Source organism: Suncus etruscus, chromosome 10 (assembly GCF_024139225.1).
Source record: "Suncus etruscus isolate mSunEtr1 chromosome 10, mSunEtr1.pri.cur, whole genome shotgun sequence".
Lineage (NCBI taxonomy): Eukaryota > Metazoa > Chordata > Mammalia > Eulipotyphla > Soricidae > Suncus > Suncus etruscus.
In genome coordinates this window covers 57,455,835-57,468,792 of record NC_064857.1, presented here as the reverse complement: position 1 = coordinate 57,468,792, position 12,958 = coordinate 57,455,835, and the positions used below count along the sequence as shown (strand labels likewise).

General features: G+C 38.6%; 1 non-coding gene across 1 annotated transcript; it reads left to right on the top strand.

Annotated features, from left to right (window-relative positions):
- Window positions 1–2,037: 2,037 nt before the first annotated feature.
- Window positions 2,038–2,144, top strand: LOC126021647 (U6 spliceosomal RNA). The gene has a single exon (XR_007500145.1). It is a non-coding gene; the product is annotated as a U6 spliceosomal RNA (small nuclear RNA).
- Window positions 2,145–12,958: the final 10,814 nt, after the last annotated feature.

Genomic DNA, 12,958 nt, shown 5'->3' with positions numbered 1-12,958 from the left:
TGTGGAAGTTACTTACTGATTGTAATAGACTGGTCATAGGTAACTGATATCTTAAATGCAATCACTAATCTGACTTAAACCTTACCAGGGAAATCTTACCTTGAAATTAAAGTGAGAAAATAACAGCAATTAGGCAAGAAAAAGATATCAAGAGCATCTAGATAGGTAAGGCAGAAGTCAAGCTATTACTGTTTGCAGATGACGTGATAACATATTTAGAAAATCCTAAAGACTCTGGCAAAAAAGCTTCTAGAAACAATAGATTCATATAGCAAAGTGACAGGCTACAAAATTAACACACAAAAATCAATGGCCTTCTTTTTGTTTTTGTTTTTTGTTCTTTTTTGTATTGTTTTGTTTGTTTTGTATCTTTGGATCACACCCAGCAGTGCTCAGGGGTTACTCCTGGCTCTACACTCAGAAATTGCTCCTGGCAGGCTCAGGGGATCATATGGGATGCCAGGATTTGAACCACTGTCTTTCTGCATGCAAGGCAAACGCCTTACCCCATGCTATCTCTCCAGCCCCTCAATGGCCTTCTTATACACTAATAATGATAGAGAAGAAATGGACATTAAGGAAATAATTTCATTCGCATTGTGCCCCACAAACTCAAATATCTTGGGGTCAACTTAACTAAAGAAGTGAAGGACCTATACAAAGAAAACTACAAAACCCTACTTTAAGAAATAAGAGAGGACACAAGGAAATGGAGACACATACCCTGCTCATGGATTGACAGGATTAATATCATTAAAATGGCAATACTCCCCAAGGCATTGTACAGATTTAATGCAATCCCTCTAAAGATACCCATGACATTTTTTAAAGAAGTGGATCAAACACTTCTGAAATTCATTTGGAACAATAAACACCCATGAATGGCTAAAGCAATCCTCGGGAAAAGGAATATGGGAGGCATTACTTTCCCCAATGTTAAACTGTATTACAAAGCAATAGTTATCAAAACAGCATGGTATTGAAATAAATACAGATCCTCAGATCAGTGGAACAGACTTAGTATTCAGAGAATATTCCCCAAACATACAATCATCTAGTATTTGATAAAGGGGCAAGAAATCTAAAATGAAGTAAGGAAAGCCTCTTCAACAAGTGGTGTTGGCACAATTGGTTAGCCACTTGCAAAAAAGCGAACTCAGACCCCCAGCTAACATCATGCACAAAGATCAAATTCAAATGGATTAAAGACCTTGATATCAGACTTTAAACCATAAGGTATATAGAAGAACACAGGTAAAACACTATATGACACTGAGACTAAAGGCATCTTCAAGGAGGAAACAGCACTCTCCAAACAAGTGAAAACAGAGATAAACAGATGGGACTATATTAAGCTGAGAATCTTCTGCACCTCAAAGGACATAGTGCCTAAGATACAAAAGCCACCCAGTGAGTGGGAGAAATTATTCACCCAATACCCATCAGATAAAGTACTAATATCCAAAATATAAAAGGCACTGACAGAACTTTACAAGAAAAAAACATCTAACCCCATCAAAAAATGGGGAGAAGAAGTTAACAGACACTTCCTCAAAGAAGAAATACAAATGATCAAAAGACACATGAAAAAATGTTCCACATCACTAATCATCAGGGAGATGCAGATCAAAACTACAATGAGGTACCATCTCACACCACAGAGACTGGCACACATCACAAAGAACAAGAATAATCAGTGTGGCAGAGATGTGGAGAAAAAGGAACTCTTTTTTCAATGCTGATGGGAATGCCATCTAGTCCAACCCTAGGAATACAAAAATGCAATTCAAAAAAACCTTCCTCTCGCCAACATTCATTGTAGCGTTATCTACAATAGCCAGACTCTGGAAAAAACCAAGATGCCCTTCAATAGATGAATAGCTAAAGAAACTGTGGTACATATACACAATGGAATATTATACAGCCATCAGGAAAGATGAAGTCATGAAATTTTCCTATACGTGAATGTACCTGGAATCTACTATGCTGAGTGAAATAAGTCAGAGTGAGAAAGATAGACATAGAATAGTCTCACTCATGCTTGCTTCAGCAGCATATATACTAAAATTGGAATGATACAGAGAAGATTAAAATGGCCCCTGCGCATGGATGACACGCAAATTCGTGAAGCGTTCCATATTAAAAAAAAAAAAAACAACAACAACAACAAAGAAAAAGAATAGTCTCACTCATCTAGTCTCACTCATCTATGGGTTTTAAGGAAAATCAAAGACATTACTGTAATAAGGCCCAGAGACAAAAGAGTTAAGGACTGGCAGGGCTGGAAGGACTAGCTCATAATTTGAAACCCACCACAAAAAGTGGTGAACTCTGTTAGGGAAATAACTACACTAACAACTAACAAGACAATGCTAAAGAATGGGAGAAATAGAATGCCTGTCTCAAATACAGGCAGGGGTGGGGGGAGGAAGGAAGCATTGTTGGTGGGAATGTTGCACTGGTGATGGGGTGTGTTCTGTTTATAACTTAAACCAAACTACAAAATGCTTGTAATCATGGTGCTTAAATAAATATTTATATTAAAAAATATTGCCTTTTACTCTTATGTATATGTGTTTCTTGTTAAGCCTATTTTGTTTAACAGCACCTACTAATATAGCTTTACTGTCTTATCTAGACTTATCGGTAAAAAGGAATATATATATATTTTAAAAATAAATAATATAATATTTTAAAATATATATTTTAAAATAAATATATAAATATATTATATAATTAATATATTTATATGCTTATAAATATATAGATATATATTGCTGAGATTCAGCAGATCAGCAATCATCCTTTTGACATTCCTATCAAAATTTGTTTATATATTCTTTTTTTTTTATTCTATTGTTTTCTATTGTTTAATTTTTCTACTCTAAATTTCAATTTCCTATTCTTATGGAAGGAGCAGAAGATATTAGTATTGCTCCATTAATTTTGCTCCTTATAATTTTCTTGCATAAATTGTTTTATATTATTTGTATTAACTCCTCAGTATAAGGATAGATTTTCAGTTTTTTGTTTTTTGTTTTTTTTTGGTTTTTGGGCCACACCCGTTTGATGCTCAGGGGTTACTCCTGGATATGTGCTCAGAAATCGCCCCTGGCTTGGGGGGACCATATGGGATGCCGGGGGAATCGAACCGCGGTCCGTTCCTTGGCTAGCGCTTGTAAGGCAGACACCTTACCTCTAGCGCCACCTTCCCTGCCCCAGATTTTCAGTTTTTATTATGCTACTTCCTCCTTCCTAACTCAGAACCTCTTAGTAAGAGCTTTTCACCTGTACTGGCTAGTCTTGATATGTATATTTTAGCAGGGTCTGCTGTTATTATTTCTGTTTTTCTATGACTCCTGCTTTTGTCAACATGGAAATTCCTTTCATGCCTAAGACTGGATTTGCTATGTATATATACTACCAACATAGAAAAGTAAAATTGTCACACTCCTGCCAGAGACTTGTTGGACCCACATACTTGAGTGTGATTTCATTATTTTATATTTCATATTTCGCCCAGCCACTCATGATCACCCACTTTCCTTTCATAAAGAATATTTTCCCCACTAGAGTTGCTGAGATGCAAGAAGCCTGCAGCTCATAAATATATATTATATATTTATATAATACATAAATGTATAATATATAATAAAAACATATATAAATATATTTTATAATATATTTATTTAAGCACCATGATTGCAAACATGTTTATAGTTGGATTACAGTCTTAAAAAGAACACACTCCTTTCACCAGTGCAACCTTCCCATCACCAGTACCCCCCATATCCCTCCTACCCATCCCCTGCCTGTCTTTGAGACAGGCATTCTATTTCTCTTACTCATCACCATTGTCATGATTGTTGTTAGAGTAGTTATTTCTCTAACTGCACTCACCATTCTTTGTGGTAAGCTTCATACTGTGGACTGGTCCAGCCCTCATCTCTATTGTTTCTAGGTATTATTACCATACTATCTTTTGTTTTGCTTAAATCCCACAGATGAGTGAACCTATTTTGTGTCTATTTCTTATCTATCTATCTCTGTCTTTTTTTATATATCAAAAAGGATTGTGCAAATAAGAAATGTGCAGCAATTCTTAAAATTATGGCAAGTCCTTCCAAAGTTACTTATTTTTTAGGAGAGGTTGGGGCCACACATGGCAGCACTCAGGGGTTACTCCTGGCTCTGCTATCAAAAATTGCTCCGGGCAAACACGGGAAACATATGGGATGCTGGGCTTCGAACAATCTGTCCTGAATCGGTTGTATGCTAGGCAAATGCCCAACTGTTGTGCTATCTCTCCAGCCCCCCAAAGTCACTTCTGTGTGCATCCATCACCCATAATTGCTATTTTATCTATGGCCCTGCTTCACCACTCTATTATGATTCTCTGCAGACATCAATCTAACCAAGTGTTTGGGCTGATATACCAAGGACTTTTTTCAGGCACCCTTCCCACCCCACATCTCATATACCCACACATTCTCCAACTTCCTGGAAACTTGATAGTTGGGAACACACTCCACAAAAACCACTGTATCAGTAATAATGCTTTGAATTCCTGCATTTGAAGCCATGCAGCCACTTCATTTGTTTGGTGCTTTCATCCCATAGAAACACACTAATTTAGATGCTAATGTATATAGCCTGCAGTCACTTTATGTTTAGAAACAAATGAAATAACAGAATGGTCAGCTAGCAACAAGAACTAAATCTCTTGCCAATGTCTTAATGACATTACTGAAGATACAAAAATATTCACAAATGTGTGTTGCTGTGTTTCTTCCTTTTTTATTTTCTTTCTTCTTTTTCCTTTTTTTATTTCCTTCTAGTCTTTATTTTTTTATAATTTTGCTCTCACTTATCTGGAAACAAACATTTTATGGTTAACTATGTCAACTATGTGATGCATGTTCTTTACATAGTAAATTTAAAAATTGTTTTTAAGTATAGCAGGTAGAGGACATGAAAGGAGTCACAATTTTGACTTAAAAGAACAGCTAGAAATGAAAAATATTATCAAAAGACTTTTTCTAGGACCGGAGCAATAGCACAGCAATAGGGTGTTTACTTTGCACATGGCTGAGCCAGGATGTACCTGGGTTCGATCTCTTGTGTCCTATATGGTTCCCCAAGCCAGGAGCAATTTCTGAGCATATAGCCAGGAGTAACCCCTGAGTGTCACCAGGTGTAGCCCCCTAAAAAAGTCTTTTTCTTCCTTTACCATAAGATTTGCAGGCAAAGAAGAGCTGTCTTGCCTCAGACTCTAGTCTTCCTCAAGCCCTATGTATGCACCATCCTAAGAAGAGACAGACAGAGCCTTAGGAAACTCAGGTTGCTCCCATGGATGGGTAAACCCTACTATCATGACTCATCCTGAAATCCCAACGTCTTGCAAACTTGAGCTTATCTAGCACAAGAGCCAGAGTAGCCAGGTTGAAACAAATCTGTTGACATTCAGAAGCTGGGCTGTGCACGCAGCATCCCTGCTCCCTCATCCCTTTGCTCTGTGGGTTGTGGGGGAAACCTCCATCTTCCGCACCTATCAAGCCACAAGTATTTGTGAACTTTTGCTTCTGTGAGCTTCCTATTTCCCAGAACCCTTAAACAGCATCTATGAACTTAAAAGTCACTTTCTCCAGAAAGTCTGCCCTTAGAAAACCCCTTAGGCATGTCATAATCAACATTGGTGGCATTCATTACAGACACACCTTGGATCTATTGCAGGTTTGTTTCCAGACCATGACACAAGATAAATATCACCGGAAATGAGCCATGTGTCTCATTTTAGTCTCCAGTGCATATAAGAGTTATGTTTTAAGGCTGGGATTCCCGACTGTGAGTGTTGCCTGTGTGTGTTTTTCCACTGTCCTGTCTCCAAAACGTCTTGGGAGTGGGCCGAAAGGGCCCAGAAAAATAGCACTTCCAGAAGCTCACCAGAGCTTGGCCAGAGCACCAAAGAACTGTGTCGACCATGAAAACCGGCTATCTGCAGTATTCTGCAGAAAGGAAGGTCACCTGTTTGTGAAGTCAGACTGGGAAAATCTACGCCCGCCCAGTGATTCCTGACTGTGAGTGTTCCCTGTGTGTGTTTTTCCACTGTCCTCTCTCCAAAACCTCTTGGGAGTGGGCTGAAAAGGGCCCAGAAAAATAGCACTCCCTGAGGCTCCAGAAAAGCTCGCAACCGCGCACTCTTTTTACCGAATGAACCCCACCACAAAACGCAGAAAAAATCACACTACAAGCGGGAAAATGGGGAAAACTCGCAGGCAATCAACATGCACAGAGAATGAAGACGATAGCTCGAATGACCTAAAAAACTTCAACCATCTAATTAACTCTCAGACAAGGAGTTTAGAATAGCAATATGAAAGATGTTTGTAGAACTCAAAGAAGCATAGAGCAATCTGAACAAAACACAAAGACAGAAATCAGAAAACTCCAAACTGAAATAACAGATCTGAAAAACACGGTAGCTGAACTGAAAAACTCAGTAGATGGCCTCGCCAGCAGGGTAAAAGCAGCTGAGGACAGAATCGGCATGCTTGAAGATGAGATGCAGAAAATCTCAACACAGCAGAAGAAATTGGAAAAGAATCTTAAGACCAACGATCAGGTAATGGAAAAAGTACTCAAGGAATGTGAACAGATGAAAATAGAAGTCTTTGATAAACTCAACAGAAATAACATAAGAATCTTTGGAGTCCCAGAGACCCAGGTAGGAGATCTCCAGGAAGAATCAACTGTCAAAAACATTATCAAAGAGATACTCCCAGAGTTAAAGACTACATGCAATCAAATCCAGCATGCCCGAAGAGTACCAGCTAAAAGAGACCCAAAGAAAAACATCCCCAGACACATCCTCGTTACAATGACAAATCCCAAAGATAGATATAGAATACTGAAAGCAGCAAGATCAAAAAGGGAAAATACATTCAAAGGAGCATCCTTAAGACTCACAGCAGACATGTTACAAGAAACTCTCAAGGCCAGAAGACAGTGGTGGGATATTGTGATAAGACTGAACAAAATGGATGCCTCACCGAGAATACTGCACACTGCCGGACTCATGTTCAGGTTTGAAGGAAGGATACATAGCTTCATAGATAAACAACAGCTCAGAAACTTCACAGATGAAAGACCAGCCTGAAAGGAAAAACTGAAAGGTCTACTTTAAGACAAGAGAGACCAACAAACACAGCAAACTTATCTACAAAGATGACATTAAATCCTATGTCAATCATCTCCCTCAATGTCAATGGGCTAAGTTCACCAATTAAAAGACATAGAGTTGCAAAATGGGTCAAGAAGATAAATCCAACTTTCTGCTGCCTACAAGAAACACACCTGAATAGTCAGAACAAACATAGACTCAAAATCAAAGGCTGGAGGAAAATCATCCAATCAAACAACACAATTAAAAAAGCTGGGGTGGCCATATTAATATCTGATGACACCAACTTTATACTCAGAAAAGTTGTAAGGGACAAAGATGGACACTATGTACTAATCAAGGGATATGTGCAACAGGAAGAAATCAGACTATTAAGCATTTATGCACCCAATGAGAGACCAGCAAATTATTTAATACAATTATTGACAAATCTGAAAGAAGACATTAATAATAACACAATAATTGTGGGAGACCTCAACATGGCCATGTCAACACTTGATAGGTCAACCAGACTGAAATCCAACAAAAACATACTAACCCTGAAAAGAGTAATGGAAGAAAGAGAAATAGTATATATATATATATATATATATATATATATAGGACACTCAACCCCAAAAAACCTATATACACATTCTTCTCCAATGTACATGGGTCATTCTCCAGGATAGACCACATGCTGACACATAAAACATACCTTCATAAAATTAAGAGAATAGAAATCTTGCAGGCTACCTTTGCTGACCACAAGGCTCTGAAATCAGATGTGAACTACAAAGCCACAAAGAAAAACTTTAACAATTGAAAATTAAACAGCCTGCTACTGAACAACCAGTGGATCTGAGATGAAATCAAAGAGGAAATCAATACTTTCCTAAAAACAAATGATAATGAAGACACAAACTGCCAGAATCTATGGGGCACAGCAAAAGTGGTCCTGAGAGGAAAATTTATAGCTTTGCAAGCACACATCAGGAAGGAAAAGGGGCATACCTGAATAACTTAATGGCGCAGCTCATAAAATTAGAAAATGACCAACAAAAGGAACCAAAAATAGGGAGACAGAAGGAAATAACAAAGCTGAAAGCAGAAAGCAATGAAGTAGAAAACCAAAAAACAATCCGAAAGATCAACAAAAGCAGAAGTTGGTTCTTTGAAAAAATAAACAAGATTGATAGACCATTGGCAAAACTCACAAAGAAAGAGAGAGAAACCTGATAACCCGTATTAGAAATGAGAAGGGGGAGATCACGACAGATACTGCAGAGATCCAAAGGGTAATCAGAGACTACTTTGAGAAATTTTATGCTACTAAACATGAGAACTTAGAAGAAATGGATAAATTATTGGACACTTATAACCTTCCACAATTAAGTAAGGATGATATAGCATATCTAAACAGCCCCATCACTACTGAGGAAATTGAAACTGTAATCCAACATCTGCCTAAAAAGAAAAGCCCAGGCTCAGATGGATTTACTAATGAATTCTTTCAAACCTTTCAAGAGGAGCTACTACCAATCCTAGCCAGGTTCTTCCATGAAATTGAAAAAAACAGGAACACTCCCAAACAGCTTTTATGAAGCCAATATCACCTTGATACCAAAACCAGACAGAGATGCTGCCAAAAAAAGAAAATTACAGACCAATATCCCTGATGAATGCAGATGCAAAGATCTTCAACAAAATCCTGGCAAATAGGATCCAATGCATCATCAAGAAGATCATACACTACGGCCAAGTAGGTTTTATCCCAGGAATGCAAGGATGGTTTAACATCTGTAAATCTATCAATATCATACACAACATCAACAACAAGAAAAATAAAAACCACATGATCATATCAATAGATGCAAAGAAAGCATTTGATAAGGTCTAACACTCATTCTTGATCAAAACTCTCAGCAAGATGGAAATGGAAGGAATCTTTCTCAATCAAGTTTAATTAAGCCATCTACCACAAGCCAATGGCAAATATTATCCTCAATGGAGAAAAACTGAAAGCCTTTCCTCTAAATTCTGGTACAAGACAAGGCTGTCCACTCTCACCACTCCTCTTCAACATAGTACTGGAAGTGCTTGCTATAATGATCAGGCAAGAAAAAGATATCAAGGGAATCCAGATAGGAAAGGAAGAAGTCAAGCTCTCACTGTTTGCATATGACATGATACTCTACTTAGAAAACCCTAAAGACTCTACCAAAGAGCTTCTAGAAACAATAGACTCATATAGCAAGGTGGCAGGCTACAAAATTAACACACAGAAATCAATGGCCTTTTTATACACCAATAATGATAGGGAAGAGATGGACGTCAAGAAGGCAATCCCATTCACATTAGTGCCACACAAACTCAAATATCTTGGAGTCAACTTGAGCAAAGACGTGAAGGACCTATACAAAGAAAACTATAAAGCCCTGCTTCAAGAAATAAGAGAGAACACATGAAAATGGAAACACATATCGTGCTCATGGATTAGCAGTATTAACACCATTAAAATGGCAATACTCCCCAAAGCATTGTACAGATTTAATGTGATCCCTCTAAAGATACCCATGACATTCTTCAAAGAAGTGGATCAAACACTTATGAAGTTCATCGGAACAATAAACACCCTCGAATAGCTAAAGCACTCCTAGGGAAAAGGAAAATGGGAGGCATTACTTTCCCCAACTTTAAACTGTACTACAAAGCAATAGTTATCAAAACAGCATGGTATTGGAATAAAGACAGACTCTCAGATCAGTGGAATAGGCTTGAGTTCTCAGACAATGTTCCCCAGACATACATTCACCTAATTTTTGACAAGGGAGCAAGAAATCCTAAGTGGAACAGGGAAAACCTCTTCAACAAGTGGTGCTGGCAGAACTGGTTAGCCACTTGCAAAAAAGTGAACATAGACCCCCCCAGTTAACATCATGTCTGAAGGTAAAATCCAAATGGATTAAAGACCTTGATATCAGACCTGATACCATAAGGTATATAGAACAACACGTAGGTAAAACACTCCATTGCATTGAGACTAAAGGCATCTTCAGAGAGAAAACTCCACTTTCCAAACAAGTGGAAGCAGAGATCAACAGATGGGAATACATTAAGCTGAGAAGCTTCTGCACCTCAAAGAAAATAGTGCCCAGGATACAAGAGCCACCCACTAAGTGGGAGAAACTTTTCACTCAATACCCATCACATAAAGGGCTAATTTCCAAAATATACAGGTCACTGACAGAACTTTACAAGAAAAAAAAAAAACATCTAATCCCATCAAAAAAAATGGGGAGAAGAAATAAAAAAGACACTTTGATAAAAAAATAAATAAATAAATTCAAATGGCCAAAAGGCACATGAAAAAATGCTCCTCATCACTGATCATCAGGGAGATGCAAATCAAAACAACGATGAATACCATCTTACACCACAGAGATTGGCACACATCACAAATAATGAGAACAATCGGTGCTGGCGGGGATTTGGAGAGAAAGGAATTTTTATCCACTGCTGGTGGGAATGCTTTCTAGTCCAACCTCTATGGAAAGCGATATAGAGATTCCTCCAAAAACTAGAAATTGAGCTCCCATATAATCCAGCTATACCACTCCTAGGAATATACCCTAGAACACAAGAATACAATACAAAGCCCCTTCCTCACACCTATGTTTATTGCAGCACTATTCACAATAGCCAGGCTCTGGAAACAACCAAGATGTCCTTCAACAGACGAATGGCTAAATAAACTGGTACATATACACAATGGAATATTATGCAGCATCAGGAGAGATGAAGTCATGAAATTTTCCTATACATGGATGTACATGGAGTCTATTATGCTGAGTGAAATAAGTCAGAGGGAGAGAGAGAGAGAGAGAGAGAGAGAGAGAGAGAGAGAGAGAGAGAGAGAGAGCCAGAATAGTCTCACTCATCTATGGGTTTTAAGAAAAATAAAAGTCAGTTTTGCAACAATCCTCAGAGACAATGCGAGGAGGGCTGGAACTTCCAGATCATTTCATGAAGCTCACCACAAAGAGTGGTGAGTGTAGTTATAGAAATAACTACACTGAGAACTACCATAATCATGTGAATGAATGAGGGAACTGGAAAGCCGTCTAGAGTACAGGTGGGGGTGGGGTGGGATGGAGGGAGATTTGGGACATTGGTGGTGGGAATGTTGCACTGGTGAAGGGGGGTGTTCTTTACATGTCTGAAACCTAATCACAATCATATTTGTAATCAAGATGTTTAAATAAATAAAAAATACTAAAAAAAGAGTTATGTTTTAAATATAGTCTAGCCCACTAAGTGTTCCAAAGCATTCTAACTAATGTGCACCTGTCTTGATCACATGTGACTCAGACACACAGGGAGTAAACATCTGCTGTTAGTGAAATGGCCTGAGTTGATGATCCAGTCAAGGCTTTCTCGAACCTTCTATAATCACAGTTAGCCAAGGGCAGTAGAGTGGGGCCAGTGAGGTTAGGGTGCTGTCGAGCATGGCTTGGTTTCTTTTCAGTTGGTTTCCCACTAGACTGAAAACCTGAAAGTGAGACTTAGATCATTGCTCTTTTCCAGCACCTTCCATGGTCCCTGGCCAAAGGGGTTCATATAACTTAACCTTTGTCCCAACAATAGCAACACTTCCTACTAAAGTAATCTTCAGGCTATGGCAAGAGTTCAAAAGCAGAAAGCACTTGTGAATTTGTCATCAGGGTCAAGGTGGAGGCTGTTCTGAGGGGATGGAGTATTTTCATTGCTCTGGGAGTTCATGCTGCCATGAGGAGGATATACCTCAATGACAGGACATGGATCACTATGGCTCTCTCTGTCTACAATCCATTTTCTCATACCACCTTGATGCCACCTCTAAATATTCTGGCAAAAGTCATAAACATCAAGTACCTTAAGCAAAGTCAAGGAAGAGCTGCTGAGTCTCTAAATATAATGGCTCTTTCAAGAAGCAAGCACTGACTTTGGAAGGATCCTATTTTGACCTGCCATATTTTTAATGCAAAACAATCTCTTTCATTTATTTCTTTTTTGTTTGTTTGTTTTGGGAGGGGCCAAACCTAGCCATTCTCAAGTGTTACTCCTGGCTCCGCACTCGGAATTACTCCGGAATTATTGCTGAAGACCATATGGGATGCAAGGGATTGACTCTGGCTGTTTGAGGAAAACATCCTCCCAGCTGTACTATCACTCCAGACCCCTCATTTTAGTTTTTCTGCAACATAAATCTTTGTCCACAATAGCACTGTGTGTGGGCCTGAGGCACACCAGGAAGTTTACTGGTTTTACATGTTATTTAATTCATCCAAATATTTGTTTCCCTCTTTAACCCAGTCCTAGGTGCAGTACCATATCTGAGATACAAACATCACAGATCCCTGAATCAGGTACAGACTTGCCTCTGGAGCCCTAGTACTTTAACCACAGAACCTGAAAAACTCTCAATGATTCAAGGGTCCTCGACTATTAAAAAAGAGAGGGGCTGGAGAGATAGCATGGAGGTAAGGCGTTTGCCTTTCATGCAGAAGGTCATTGATTCAAATATCAGCATCCCATATTATGGTCCCCTGAATCTGTCAGGAGCAATTTCTGAGTGTGGAGCCAGAAGTAACCCCTGAGCGCTGCCGGGTCTGACCCAAAAACCAAATAAATAAATAAATAATAAAAACAGAAATCCCATGACCCATAGGACTCACTGAACTTTACTAGGGACTTTTTTCATTCCCAAGTGAAGACAATCCAAATCCAGAATGAAGACAAGAGAACAAACATGTTTTA